The sequence below is a fragment of the Bos indicus genome, chromosome 3 (genome assembly GCF_029378745.1).
Source record: "Bos indicus isolate NIAB-ARS_2022 breed Sahiwal x Tharparkar chromosome 3, NIAB-ARS_B.indTharparkar_mat_pri_1.0, whole genome shotgun sequence".
NCBI lineage: Eukaryota > Metazoa > Chordata > Mammalia > Artiodactyla > Bovidae > Bos > Bos indicus.
Genome location: NC_091762.1, coordinates 73,277,102 through 73,293,161, shown reverse-complemented (window position 1 = coordinate 73,293,161; position 16,060 = coordinate 73,277,102). Strand labels below are relative to the sequence as shown.

General features: G+C 37.3%; 1 protein-coding gene across 2 annotated transcripts in view; it reads right to left on the bottom strand.

Annotated features, from left to right (window-relative positions):
- Positions 1–16,060, bottom strand: part of NEGR1 (neuronal growth regulator 1) — a 1,040,964-nt gene that overhangs the window by 818,974 nt on the left and 205,930 nt on the right. The window lies entirely within an intron of this gene.

Here is a 16,060-nt window from a genome sequence, read left to right as displayed (position 1 = left end):
CCACTGCTATCATTCTTTGTGCTGGAAAAATATTTTACTAAGAAGTAATGTTGTAACTTCCTATTACTTGTATTTCTTTAAAATTAGGGTTGTTCAGGTCAATTTGATAATTTCTTGAGTCTTGAATTTGTTGATAGGAATATTTAAATTTATGGGAGCCATTTTTGGTATAAGATGATATTACATTTATTATTAGCACATCTTTTTTTTTTTTTTTTTTATTCTAATCTTTATCAGGTATCCTGTTGTCTTGTGAGTTTGCCAAAATTATTACAGATTGCAAGTTCATGAGTCAAAGAGAATAGGTGACTCAGGCACACAAATCCCAACATCTCCAGTGATTTTCAGGGAGTTTTTATAGGCAAAACTTGGGGTGAGGGCTGTGGTGTGTATAACTCTTCCGAATGGCTGGTGATGAGATAACAGTAGGTGTCCCAGGAATCTTGTGTTCAGCCTGAAGTCACCATCCTCCACCTAGGTGGGGACCTCAGTTCCTGAAGAAGACCTCAAAGACACATTGTTATGTATATTTCTTGAGCAGGAACCACGACCCTGCCCCATTGCTGCAGTACTGCTTCTAGACTGTTCTTTGTTTCTGCTGCTGCTGCTGCTGAGTCGCTTCAGTCATGTCCGACTCTATGCGACCCCATAGACGGCAGCCTACCAGGCTCCCCCGTCCATGGGATTCTCCAGGCAAGAACACTGGAGTGGGTTGCCATTTCCTTCTTCAATGCATGAAAGTGAAAAGTGAAAGTGAAGTCGCTCAGTCGTCTCCGACTCTTAGCGACCCCAGGGACTGCAGCCCACCGGGCTCCTCTGTCCATGGGATTTTCCAGGCAAGAGTATTGGAGTGGGGTGCCATCGCCTTCTCCATTCTTTGTTTCTACATTCTTTTAATTTCCCTAATTAGAAACTCAGGGAAGGTCAGGAGGCTTGAAGCCTTTTTCCTATAAACAAAAAACTGGGGACATAAAAAGACATTTGTACTCAGGAAAGCTTCATATTGTCCTATTCTGTTTCAATCCCATCTATTGTAACCCTGTAACTTCTATTTTGATACAGATTTAATAACTTTTAAATATAATTTTAAAAAATTCATTGACAACACAAACAAGTTGTCATTCAGTACAGTAAATTACACTGTGATAAAAAACATGGCTAGGATTTAGGAAATACAGGTTGTAATTATCTCATTATTATCTCATTATATTTCACTTGTAGGACTAGCTCTATGGTCTGTTGTTTGTATGATTCACCAGATTGCATTCATCTGTGAAATACATGGCCAAGATGAATCCTAATGGCCTCAAAATCCTATGACTCTACAAGTAAAATATTTTGGCTTTACCTCAGTATATTAAAAATCATATGCACATTGCAGGTCTTATATTCAAAAATTTCAATACAAATTAAAATATTGTTAAGAAATGACACTAGAATATTGTTAACTGATAAGAACTACATTTGAAGAAACAATCAGTACAAATCTATAAGAGCATTTTTGCTTAATATCAAAATGATGTCCTCTATGGAAGAAGAAACAGAATGAATGACTGAAGAGAATATCTGTGTTAAAAATTCTCGTTGTTCTTCAAATTCTGAAGTTTGTTCAAGCTAGGTTATAATTATTCCAAAACTCAGTTTGGAATCATTTCTCTAACTTTGTAGACTCGGAGTTTTCTTCTATAGCATGAGATTTCTTGGATAGCCTGAAGCCTTACTTAATGGCTAATTAAATTAATTTGGGAAATACCATTGGTAATCAACATAGATGAAATCAGGAAACAGGAGAGTGACTTGTTATTGTGGTTCCTAGTTCAGTAGCCAAGAGCATCACTGTGAACCTGTTAGAAACAAATTCTCAGCAAATTCTTAGATCTCACCCCCCACCTACAGAAATCAGAACCTCTGGGGGAATGAAGCAATAATCTGGCTTACGAACATCTTCAATTATTCTGTTGGGGCTTCCCAGGTGGCTCAGTGGTAAAGAATCTCCTTTACCAGAATCCTGCAGGAGACGCAGTTCGATTCGAGGAAATGGGAACCCACTCCAGTATTTTTGCCTGGAAAATCCCATGGACATAGAAACCTGGAGGACTTCAGTCCATCGTATCCAAAGGGTCTGACGTGACTGAGTACATATGCAAGTATACACACAATGATTCTGTTGGGGCAAACACTGACAGCCTCCATAGTAACTACTTACATGAGTTATCCTGAACAGATGTCCTGGTAAGGAACTCAGAACTAACAAGTTATCACCAACCAGAAGAATTTAGGGAAGGTCAAAAAGAGAGACTTCCCTGGTGGCTCAGACAATAAAAGCATCTGCCTACAATGCGGAAGACCTGGGTTTGATCACTGGGTTGGGAAGATCCCCTGGAGAAGGAAATGGCAGCCCACTCCAGTATTGTTGCCTGGAAATCCCATGGACAGAGGAGCTTGGCAGGCTGCAGTCCATGGGGTTGCAAAGAGTCGGACACGACTGAGCAACTTCACTTTCACTTTCAAAAAGAGAGAGGAGACCTTGTTCCATATATACTACCAACCTTCTAGAATGTTCCTTGCTAAAATCTATCTTGGCTGATCAATGCATGAGCCACCAGGAAGGACCCTGAGTCAGAATGATTAGCCAGAGACAACCTAGAAACTAACCCCATCAGCATAAAACCCGAGACTGCGAGCCACATGGCACAGCGGTCCTCCTGCATTCCCTTAACCTTCTGCTCTCCACCTGTCTGTCACTTCCCAATAAAGTACCTTTATTTGTCAACACTTGTGTCTCCTCGGATAATTCATTGTCAAGTGTTAGACAAGAGCACGCTCTTGGGTCCTGGAAGGAGTTCTCCTTCCAGCAAACTTTAAGAATTTGCTTAAACATGCTAAACTTCAAGAATTACTGACCTTAGGTTATCAATAGGCTGGCATTATGAATGAAGAAGAAAGCAGCTACTTAAATGGTGTATTTCAGGTATATTAGACCTAATTGCAGGCTTCTCTGATGGCTCAGACAGTAAAGCATCTGCCTGTAGTGCAGTAGACCTGGTTCAACCCTTGGGTAGGCAAGATCTCATGGAGAAGGAAATGGCAACCCACTCCAGTATTCTTGCCTGGAGAATCCCATGGACAGAGGAGTCTGATGGACTACAGTCCATGGGTAACAAAGAGTTGGACATGACTGAGCAACTACCACACACAGACCTAATTAATCTCTAATATATCTGAAATACATCATCTAAGTTATATAGTAGAAAACAAATTTTAGGTAAGCAGCCAGTAGGCAATAAGTGAACCAGATGAATGCAAATCTTCCCTAAACAGGAGTTCAACTGTGTTACTGCCACTCCACACATTAAAAAATAAGCACAAGGATATTAGAATAATAATAGAATACATTGCTGGTTTAATACCTTAAATCTTAGCTTTGAGTTTAAATTCTATTTTAAATATGCTGACTTCAAGAAATTTAGTGTTTTTTTTTTTTTTTTAAGAAAAACTGCAACATACAATTATCATTTAAGAATTTAAAACAATATACAGTGTAACTCTAAAAATGTTTTATGAAGAGGCAACATTTACAGTCATGCTTGTCAAACATTAATGAATCACCTGAAAACCTTAAAAGATTCAAATATTGAATCATTAGACATGGGTTGGGCTTAGATTCTGAATTTCTAATAAGCTCCTAGAGGATGTCCCTGCTGTTGTTCCATGAATGTTTGTGTAGAAAGTATATAGAGGTGCAATATAGATAAGTCATATTGGAACCACCAGCTACCACTTGTAACCATGTGAGTTTAAGCCAGTTATAAAAATTTTCAAGGTGCCATCTCTAAAATGCAGATAGGAATATCCTCTATATTTTAAATTAAGAAATTCTTATCTTTTAAGATATTCAAAATAACTTAGTCTGACACACAAGCTAATACTAATCTTTAGCTTTTAATATTTAGACCAAGAAGTTACCTATCACTACAAAATATATGTCATTTTCAAGCATGACCTCAAGAGACTAATTCATATAAGTAATGCATAAGTATTGCATTTGAACCAGTAAATCCTAAAGAAAAAAAGAATAATTATTAAATTTGTAGAATAATAGAGTTTTATTCTTTATGAAATACTGTTTGAGTCCTAGCTCAAATTACATATTCTTAGTGCTTATATCTGTCTCCATCAATGACATTCCAATAAATTCTACATAAACCTTTTTTCCTTGATAGTCTTTTTTTCTTTCTAAACTCCATCTCGTTAGTTATAGTCTATGTCCACTTGGGGCACTTTAAATAATTTCTTGCCCTGAAGACAGAAGATTAAATTATGGGCTATTAAATATATGTAACTAATTAGTGCAGTGATTAATTTCAAATTTAGCTGAGGTAAGAAATCCTGAATCATACCTAACTTCAAGGATTTGTGGTTGAAGATTCTCCTAATTTCTTATATAGAAAATGATTACTATTATATTTTATAAGCCTGTTAATCATGTAAGTAGTCAAACTGGAAATTAAAGTTGGAAGTTAAGGATCTGCCAGATGATGAACAGTTTACTATTAGATTTTTAACTTCTATCAAAAAATTGGACAAAATTCCAAAATCATTACTAACTGCTCCAAACAACTAACTCACATTTTCCTATTGAGAGGCTAGAAGTGTATTTCTCTCTTTAAGTGTATGTACAAGCAGGATCCCTAGAGATTTACTCACTTCCCCAGGATGTTGTGACTTAAGAGTCCTTTAGGTATATTATCGTCTTTATAAAAATGGAATAACCTGAGGCAAAAAGTTTATCAAAGAGTAATTATATATCAGTGTCTGGAGCCAGTGAGAATCAAAAGAGGAGATCTGAAATATGCCAACTTCAGAGAAGTATTCTTTTTTCTCTCTCTTAAAAAAATAGGAGCTTCTATCATGGAAATAAAAGATAATGTAGTAAAGGTTTATTTTGTAATTAATATGCATGGGGATTTACACAGTTAATTTACATTCACATTTACAGGAATTACCTCTAACCTAACATATTGACAGAAGAGACTCTTTAATTTTATGAGTCCAAGAAACCTATCTAAGTGCCTAATTTTTTTCTCCATTGCCTTTAATTAAAATAACTCTAGAATCATCTACCTGATAATTTGGATATATTTTTTTTTAAACAGGAAGCAAGTTTGCTCATTGAACACATTTGCTAAGCTTGCCTAACGACAACTTTAGATTCATGAAAATTAAAATCAGCACATTCTCAGCGGGCAGTAGGCCCACTTACAGGGAGTTGGAACACTTGCTTACTTACCTTCTCGCTGGGTAAACCTGAGAGCTGTGGGGCTTTGGGTAAGTCATCCAACCCTCCGGGCCTTGTTTTCACATCGGAAAAATAAGGGACTGCACTAATATCCAAGATGCATCAAGATTGTATTTCATGAAATGCCATACTATCCCTGAAAAAATCTGGGGGATTCTCTTGCAGATATTTTAATAGCTTTCAGTATTCAAAAGACATAATGCCCAGATATGAAGCTTTCTGGAAAAACATGTATCATCACTTGCCTGTGATACATGAAAATATTTAATATTTATTGGACAATCTTTCTCTCCTCAAAATTGTAAATGACGATTTCAACCAGTCTTTTTTCCATCTTTCTAAAAATCTAGAGAAGTTACACTAGGGATAGGGACAAAGCTACAGACTGCCCAGTAAGAGAATATGACACACTTAAATGTTTAAAATTATATGTTCTCAGATATACTAGGGGATCTAATTGTCATACATATTACAAATCTATGATGATGCTGAGGCTGATTATACCACAGATTTCCTACTTGCCAGGTTCTGATTATATCATAGATTTCCTACTTAGCAGGTTCTGCTTTCCTTTTTTCTTCCATCTGTTCTTTCCTCCCTTCCTGACTCTTCTCCCTCTTTCCCTCCTCCCTCTTTCCTTCCTTCTTTCCTTTCTTCATTTGTATAAGACTCTGAGCTTGGTGTTTTCAGGTTCATAACAACCCCAAAGGAAAAATAGAAATTAATAAATAATTACAATAATAAACCACATATTTGGATAATATAGTTATATGCAAGTCTCATGGGAGTACAAAGCAGGGAGAAATAGATTTTGCTTGAGTGGAAAGTCAGGAGGATTCCAGAGGCTTTATCTTAGTTTAACCATCTTAGTTCTAAAGAATAAGCAAATTAATTATATTAGTTGGCTAGGGATATTATAACAACAACAAAAAAAGACTGGTGAAGGAAATGGCAACCCACTCCAGTACTCTTGCCTGGAGAATCCCAGGGACGGCAGAGCCTGGTGGGCTGCCGTCTATGGGGTCACACAGAGTCGGACACGACTGAAGCGACTTAGCAGCAGCAGCAGCAGCATAACAAAATACCATAGACTGGATAGCCTAACAGTAGTAATCTATTTTCTCAGGTTCTAGAGGCTGGGACATATAAGATCAATGTACTGTCAAGGCGGGTTTTATTGTGAGGCCTCTTTTCCTGGCTTCTGCTGCTGCTGCTGCTGCTGCTGCTACTGCTGCTGCTAAGTCGCTTCAGTCGTGTCCGACTCTATGCGACCCCATAGACGGCAGCCCACCAGGCTCCCCCTTCCCTGGGATTCTCCAGGCAAGAACACTGGAGTGGGTTGCCATTTCCTTTCCCAGTGCATAAAAGTGAAAAGTGAAAGTGAAGTCGCTCAGTCGTGTCTGATTCTTAGCGACCCCATGGACTGCAGCCCACCAGGCTCCTCCATCCATGGGATTTTCCAGGCAAGAGTACTGGAGTGGGGTGCCTTGGCTTCTAGGTGGCTGCTATCTCACTATGTGCTCTTGTGACCTCTAGTGTGCCAGAGGAGAGAGAGAAGGAGAGGGAGGAAGAAAGAGAGTGCTTTGCTGTCTCTTATTATAAGGATACTAACTCTACTGAATCAGGGCTTCACCTCCATGACCTCATTTAACCTTAATCACCAGAGCTTTCCTGGTGACTTAGATGCTAAAGAATCTGGTGGCAATGAGAGAGACTCAGGTTTGATCCCTGTGTCAGGAAGATCCCCTGGAGAAGGGAATGCCTACCCACTCCCGTATACTTGCCTGGAGAATTCCACAGACAGGGGAGCCTGGTGGGCTACAGACTACAAGGTCAAAAAGAGTCAGACATGACTGAGCATCTAAGACTTTGAGTTTTCACGTTCACCTCCTATAGGCCCTGTGTCCAAATATGGTCACACTGGGGATTCTGGTCTCAAAATATTAATTTTGAGAGGACATACACATTCGGTCCATAATACCAAGAAGCAGGTGAACTTTGTATCATTTCAGTTGAGTGATGGAGAGTAAGGGTTCTATGTCCCAGGTAATACAAACAGTTCATCCCAACTAGCATACAGGTCTGGAAGTGTCAGGAAAAAGATGGGAAGGGTAGAGACTAGCCTAAAATACCCTCCTCAGCAGGGAGAGGGCATCATGAGATAACTTTTATGATAGCTGGATGACTACAAGCAAATTTCAGTCTAGTCCATATTCTCTCTCTTTCAATCAGTGAAAGAATTTCTGACACAATGTGCTCCACTTCCTGTGAACAACAGACTGTGAGGTATGGGTAAAACAGGGAAGATTTTTACATGAACCAGACATATATCTATTTCTTGTATTATACAGTGAGGCTTTATTCTGAAAGAAATTTGTCTTAAAGCCTATGTTGTCAAACTTACATTACCATATGTAAAGGAGATAGTGGCTCTGTGTCAACCTAGAGGGCTGGGGTGGAGAGGGAGATGGGAGGGAGGTTTAAAATGGAGGGGATATATGTCTACCTATGGCTGATTCATGTTGAGGTTTGATAGAAAACAACAAAATTCTGTAAAGCAATTATCCTTCAATAAATAAATAAGTTTAAAGGAAAAAAAAACTATATTGTTACACAATTTTACCTAGAAAAGTTTTACTTAATACAAAGGACACAATCAACAAGTGAAATGCAATTATGCTTCTTCTTATTCCCAGTCCAGAATGAACACATTAGAGATATTAGAGACATACTCTTCCTGTCTGCTTTACAACACAATGTACAGTTCCCACAAATTCTTATCATTACTGTGAGCCTTTTTCTTTGTGTATATATATATATATATATATATATATATATACACATTTAGCCATTCTTCCTACCACAGGAGGCTACACTCTGACTTTATTTTTTTTTAATTTAAATTTATTTATTTTAATTGGAGGCTAATACTTTACAATATTGTATTGGTTTTGCCATACAAAAAACGGTATACCTACTACAAAAGTTCCTTAAAAATAAGAGACTCAAATGTTAAAGCAAAACATAAAATATTTTAGGGAAATGAGTGTAACAATTCCACATTATTTATCATTTTCCCTTAGCAAACTTGTGCAATCAGCTTCTGACCCGTTAGAGAATTGGGGAAGAATATATGTACAAGCCATATTAAAATTCATCAGTTGCTTACAAATGTGTAAAAGCAAGATTATTCTGTGGCTATTATGTATTTCTGATGTCAGGGACTTATTATTCCAAATGCAAACTATATTTACATATCAAAAACCTAATGAGATATGAGAATATTCTAACATGGTACTATTAGGTAGTGTGCTTTTCTACCTAAAAAGATGTTTGTAAAATAGTGAGGCTCATTTAGGCCATTACTTGTAAATCAGCATTTTACTAAAACCACAGCTGGGATAGATCAAATTTATAAATCTTGTCAGTAAATATTCTCAATTTAATGTTCTGATTTCCTAATGAGCTCTTTGCAATAGAAAAGGTTAGATAATTATCATGCTGGTGTTCAACCAGAATACATCCTAACATTTTTGGGAGAACGAACATCTATCTTCAAAGCAGAAGGAAAATCATAGAAATGATTAACCCATCTCTTATAAAGATATGAACAATTTAACAAACTTTGTAGAATTTTGTTGCTTAAAAATCAGTAACAATAAAATATCCAGGTATAAAAGTTTAGACTAATTTCTTCCCTTTTTCTTATAATTTAATGACTAACAGTGTCATTTATTAAATAAGAGATCAGACACAGCCTCATATAATTTAAAATAGTGTGTCTGATACACTGCTGGCATTTACAAATAGGAAAAACTGACTTAAAAAACAATATCAAAAATGAGCCCATAATTACACATATGGAAAGGGTAGGCTACCCACACCAGTACTCTTGGGCTTCCCTTGAAGCTCAGCTGGTAAAAAATCCACCTGCAATGTGGGAGACCTGGGTTTGATTCCTGGGTTGGGAAGATCTCCTGGAGAAGGGAAAGGCTGCCCACTCCAGTATTCTGGCCTGGAGAAGTCCATGGACTGTATAGTTCATGGGGTCACACAGAGTTGGACACGACTGAGAGACTTTCACTTTACTTATGAAGTAAAGTGCCAGAGAAGTATGAGCAATTACAACAGAAAATATTATAAGAGAAAATAATGACAGGAAAACTAATCTATGCTTTGTAGAGGTCTGTAAAGAAAAATCTAAGATTCCAGGGATTAACAGGCATTAACCAGAGAAAGGGTACCAGGCAGAGGGAATAGTTTGTGCAAAGGCCCTGAGGTAAGTCAGAAAAGAGGTTTCTGCTCTTTCTACCTAAGTGAAATATTTAATGAGCACAGATGCTTTAGCAGACCACCTGACCTGCCTCCTGAGAAATCTGTGTGCAGGTCAAGAAGCAAGTTAGAACTGGACATGGAACAACATACTGGTTCCAAATCAGGAAAGGATTATGTCAAGCCTGTATTTTGTCACCCTGCTTATTTAACTTATATGCAGAGTACATCATGTGAAATGTCAGGCTGGATGAAGCACAAGTTGGAATCAAGACTTCTGGGAGAAATATCAATCACCTCAGACAAGCAGATGACACCACACTTATGGCAGAAAGTGAAGAAGAACTAAAGAGCCTCTTGATGAAAGTGAGTGAGTAGAGTGAAAAAGTTGGCTTAAAACTCAACATTCAGAAACCTAAGATCATGGCATCTGGTCCCATCATTTCATGGCAAATAGATGGATAACAATGGAAACAGTGAGACTTTATTTTGGGGGGCTCCAAACTCACTGCAAATGGTGACTGCAGCCATGAAATTAAAAGACACTTGCTCCTTGGAAGAAAATTTATGATCAACCTAGACAGCATATTAAACAAACAGAGACATTACTTTGCCAACAAAATCCATCTAGTCAAAGCTATCATTTTTCCAGTAGTCATGTATGGATATGAGAGTGGGACTATAAAGAAAGCTGAGCACCAAAGAATTGATGCTTTTGAACTGTGGTGTTGGAGTAGACTCTTGAGAGTCCCTTGGACAGCAAGGAGAGCCAACCAGTCCATCCTAAAGGAGATCAATCCTTAGTATTCATTGGAAGGACTAATGCTGAAGCTGAAACACCAATACTTTGGCCACTTGATGTGAAGGACTGACTCACTTGAAAAGACCCTGATGCTGGGAAAGATTGAAGGTGAGAGGATAAGGGGACGACAGAGGATGAGATGGTTGGATGGCATCACTGACTCAGTGGATATGAGATTTAGTAGGTTCCAGTTTTGGTGATGGACAGGGAGGACTGGCATGCTGCAGACCTTGGGGTCACAGAGTTGGACATGACTGAGTGACTGAACTGAACTGAATTCCATATCCCAATTAAAAGATTGCTTCTGAAAACAATTTTTAATAATGTAAGTTTTCTTAAAAACAAAAATATATTTATTTCATGAAGTGAAGTGAAAGTCACTCAGTCGTGTCTGATTCTTTGTGATCCCACGGACTGTAGCCTGCCATGCTCTTCTGTTCATGGGATTTTCCACGCAAGAATACCAGAGTGGGTTGCCACTTTCTCCTTCAGGGGATCTTCCCAAACAAGGGATCAAAGTAGGTCTCCTGCTTTGCAGGCAGATTCTTTACCACCTGAGCAACCATGGAAGCCCGTTTATTTCATATTGACACTTAATCTTGAAACTACTCTGACCCAGATAACTCAACCATCTAGTATAGGAAACAAGACCCCTCCCAAAACAACCATAATGCCTTCTCCTAGCTGTATCCTCACCTTCCTTGTAAAATATCTATCTATGCCACAAGCATTTCATTGTCTGGTTTTAGTTAAATGTTTAGCACTCACTCCAGATACTTAATCTTCTGCTTATTTTAGCATCTGTTTATTGGATGGTTATCTGCCCCTCTCCCTCTTTTTCTTCTTGTCCTAACAGAAGTGAAAAAGGTTTTCCCTAGCCTTCACACACATATATACTAGTTGAACTTAAGTAACTGCATTAAGTAACTAACTCCAGGAACTATTCTTCCTAACACCCACAGAATTATCCCCCATTTTCACCTCAAATTTTCTTCCATGAATGGCTCAACAATCATTCAAATTCACTTTATTCAAGTTAATGTTGAGTACTTTGACATTTTGGCAAACTATAATGGGCTTCTAAAAAGAACTTGGAATTTTGTTTTCTCTTCTGATAGAAAATTTTGTTTTCTGACTCAACACTTGAAAATTAAGGGAACCAAACAGAGCTCAATATTCAACAATAATTTCTTTATAAAGATCACTATCTCATTGCAAATAATTTTGAAAGGTAATAATATTTAAATAAAGCTGATGTTAAGAAAGTTATCAATTTTAGCAGAAAATATAAATGTTATAATTACATAAAGTAGACTAAAAAAATAAGTGAATTGTTAAAACGAGTAAAATATTTGGCTTCCCAGGCAGAGCAGCTAGTAAAGAACCTGGCTGCCAATTCAAAAGATGCAGGAGACCTGGGTTGATCCCTGGGTTGGGAAGATCCTCTGGAGAAGAAAATAGTAACCCACTTCAATATTCTTGCCTGGGAAATCCCATGGACAGAGGAACCTAGTGAGCTATGTCCTAAAATATCAGAATGCATAAAGGTAAATGGAGAAGGCAGTGGCACCCCACTCCAGTACTCTTGCCTGGAGAATCCCGTGGATGGGGGAGCCTGGTAGGCTGCAGTCCATGGGGTTGCTGGGGGCAGACACGACTGAGCAACTTCACTTTCACTTTTCTCTATCATGCACTGGAGAAGGAAATGGCAATCCACTCCAGTGTTCTTGCCTGGAGCATCCCAGGGACGGCGGAGCCTGGTGGGCTGCCATCTATGGGGTCGCACGGGGTCGGACACGACTGAAGCGACTTAGCATAGCATAGCAAAGCTAAATAGCTAGTGCATCATAACTCCCAAAATGTTATGTACGAACATCATAAAACTTCATCTGGTGAGTTCCCTTTTTAATACAACATGTTGTAGTATTCCTCTAGCCACCAGAATATACAAAAAAGATTATTCTACCCGTAATGACATCTGAAAGTTAAAATGTACCAATTAAAAATAATAAAGTTGTGTTACCTAAACATGAATATGAACTAGCACATCTAATTTTTCTAGCTTGCCTTTTTATATTTTCTTATAAATCTCCATTAAAATTCACATTTTAGGATATATATGCATGTTAATGGGCACTGGATTAAAATACTGTATTTCAAAGACTTCAATAACAATTGATATATTTACTTTGCACTCAAATATGAATATTAATTTGAACATCTAAAATAAAATCTGTTATCTACTCCTAAGTGTATATAGTTATGCTTTTCTTACTTTATCATCAATTTCCTGATTGGTATTTTTTTAAGCATAATTATACATCCCTGGTGTCTCAGACAGTAAAGCATCTGCCTGTAATGCGGGAGACTCAGGTTCGATTCCTGGGTCATGAAGATCCCCTGGAGAAGGAAATGGCAATCCACTCCAGCACTCTTGCCTGGAAAATCCCATGGATGCAAGAGCCTGATAGGCTACAATCCATGGGGTAGCAAAGAGTCAGACATGACTGAGCGACTTCACTTTATATAACTTGTAAGAGTCTATATCTTTTACTATAGAAATCAAGCAAAGATTTAGGAACACTTCCCGCTAATTGATTAGTATGGTAAATTTCCCTTTTTCTTACTTACCCCTTGTAATAAAAATCTGTGTTTAGATCAAGTTCTGTCCTTTTGTAAATGCCAGTTTAGCATACTGATTGTTCTGCATGTGCTCAGTCTGCTTCAGTCATGTCCAGCTCTTTGAGACCCCATGGATTGTAGCTTGCCAGGCTCCTCTGTCCGTGGGATTTTCCTAGCAAGAATACAGGATTGGGTTGCCATTCCCTCTTCCAGGGTATCTTCTAGATCCAAGGATTTAACCCGTGTCTCCTGCATCTCCTGCACTGCAGGCAGATTACATTTCTCAAAGTCAGGGCATCTCTTCTTCCCAGCATATCTTACATTATGCTTTTGTTTAAATTAGACCTTACAAGAAACTGTTAGATATTTTATACAGTTGGCATTTCAATTTTTCTTAAACAAGTATTTAATAGGTTGCAAAACTTTGAAATCTACCAACTCCAAAATAGCTGCCATATTGATATGAAGCCTTAACCCCAGCCAATTGCTGCTGCTGCTGCTACTGCTAAGTCACTTCAGTCGTGGCTGACTCTGTGTGATCCCATAGACGCCAGCCCACCAGGCTCCCCCGTCCCTGGGATTCTCCAGGCAAGAATATTGGAGTGGGTTGCCATTTCCTTCTCCAATGCATGAAAGTGAAAAGTGAAAGTGAAGTCTCTCAGTCATGTCCGACTCTTCGTGACCCCATGGACTGTAGCCTACTAGGCTCCTCCGTCCATGGGATTTTCCAGGCAAGAGTACTGGAGTGGGTTGCCATTGCCTTCTCCCTATGAATTTCTAGTAAGGTTTATTTGTAATGAAAACAGATTGCTTTCCAAGTTAGGCATGAAAGTATTTCTTTTCAATCCTTTCTTCTACTTCTCATTTCTGCCTTCTCCACTCCCACATTTAATTTTAATAGCCAAAATAATTTATTAAAAATGTCTTTTTCTTTAAGCTCTGATCCAAAGTATTGGGTACATGATTCTTAAAGTATGACTAAGCATCTTGTTAAGACTTTCACAAAGCTTCAAACCCAGTATGTAGTACTTTTCTTTTCTCCATGGACCACATTTCTTTACACTTCAAATACAATTTTTAAATGATCAATTTTCCAATTAAGGTTGAAGAAAAACCAAATAATTAGAAATGATGTTTGATGTTTCAAGGTGAACCTGAACTTCATTTCATTTTAAATGTTCTTAAAAAAGCAAATGCTTCATTTAGCTCTTTTTTTTTTTTTTGGCTTATGAAGACCTCAGACCTAAACAAAAACTTGATCAGATAAGATAATAAAGCAAAGAATTATTTTCAGTATATAAAAAATCCTCAACATAGAATTTAGCTATATGAATAACTGGCTAATTAATTTGACAGTTTAGTGAAATTTGGTTAGAATCATTCAAAAATTAGCTGTCAAGCTCTGTCTAACTTTACTTTCACATTAAATGGAGTCAAAACAAATGTAGCCTAATATAAAACTCCACATTAAAGCATACTTTTATATAGATCAGAAATTTATAAACACAGTTACTGAAAAGCCTATTAATTACTCTTTTGATATATTTACAGTTTAGTTCATTAGAAAAATAGTACATCCATATATTATTCAGATTTTCTGGATTTTCAGAAAATTCAGATTTTCTTTTGCCTCCAAAAGTCCATCATACTGAGTAGATATTTTAAGACTTTTTATTTTAAATTTCTAGGCAAAATAAATTTTGTAAAGGCTTGTAAAGATTGTTTGGCTTTAACTTTTATTTTCTTTTAAAGTCCTACTAACTTTTTTCTTTTTTTTTTTTGACTGCTCCTTATGGCATGCAGGATCTTAGTTCTCCAACCATGGATCAAATCTGTGATCCCTGTTTTGGAAGCAAGGAGTCATGGAGTCTTAACCATTGAACCACCAGGGAAATTCCTTACAGTCCTACTGACTTTTGAGAGGTGATTATTTTATTTTATTCTAACTTTATGGAGGTTACTTTATTTTATTCTAACTTTACGGAGGGCATACAAAATTGTAATATATTTAAAGTGTACAATGTGATGGTTTGATATATCCATTGTGAAAGGAATTTCTCAAGTGAGTTAATTAACATATCTATTATCTGAGAGGTGATATAATAGTTAAAAAAGTTTCCTGAGGTAGGGTTTGAAACCACCACCATCATCACTATCTACTAGTTAAGAGATACTTTAAAGTTATTTAAACTAACTCTGTCTCAGTAAGTTGGTGGTTATAGAAGTACCTATTTCTTAGGGTTATTGTAAAGACTGAGTAACAGACAAGAAACAGCTATATGTTTGACACTCACACAAAGTACAAATGTTAACTATCATTACCAGACTGTCCAGATTCCTTGACAATGTATACTGTCAAAGCAAAATCACCAGGCTTTTTCTGCCCTGCTTCTTTATCTTCTTCTATAAGACAGACCTCTGGGGCTTCCAGGGTTCAGTTTTACCCATCAATTTCCACTTTAAGACAAAGAGATCTTTAATCCCCAACAGAAAATCAACTGTGCCTTGGTATGAGTTCAAAAATTTTACCACTGAACAGAAATTTTGAAGTTTTCTTCAGCCACAAAGCCTTCCCACATCATGCTTTATGAAAGGCCTAGAAAGTGGGAAGAATCTTATGTGCTTTTTGTTCAGAGAATAGCAGGAGAATCAGGCAATTTCACAAAGACCCAAGAATGCCTTGCCTGAAAGGTTTATGAAATCGAACAAGCTACTTTGCATATAATATTGGTTTAGTGAGTTGATTTATTTTTAGGGAATAAACACCCCATGCTTTCAGAGAGATCTCTGAGATCATTAAATTGATCTTGAAAATGATCAAAGGAATCAAGAATGCAAGTAATTTGCTTAATACTTCCATAAGTCTTTCTATGTGCTCTTTGTGTTAGAAATGGGATCTGTTCTTCATTTCATTTGGAGTAAATGGCCTCCAGGATTAAAAACTCTAATTATAGCCCTTCTCTCAGTTTTTCTTGTGTTAAGGGTCAAAAGTGACCTCCCAAGTTTTAAATGCTACAGCACACCCACCATCATGTAAAATGGTAAAATTATTTTTTAACAAGAAG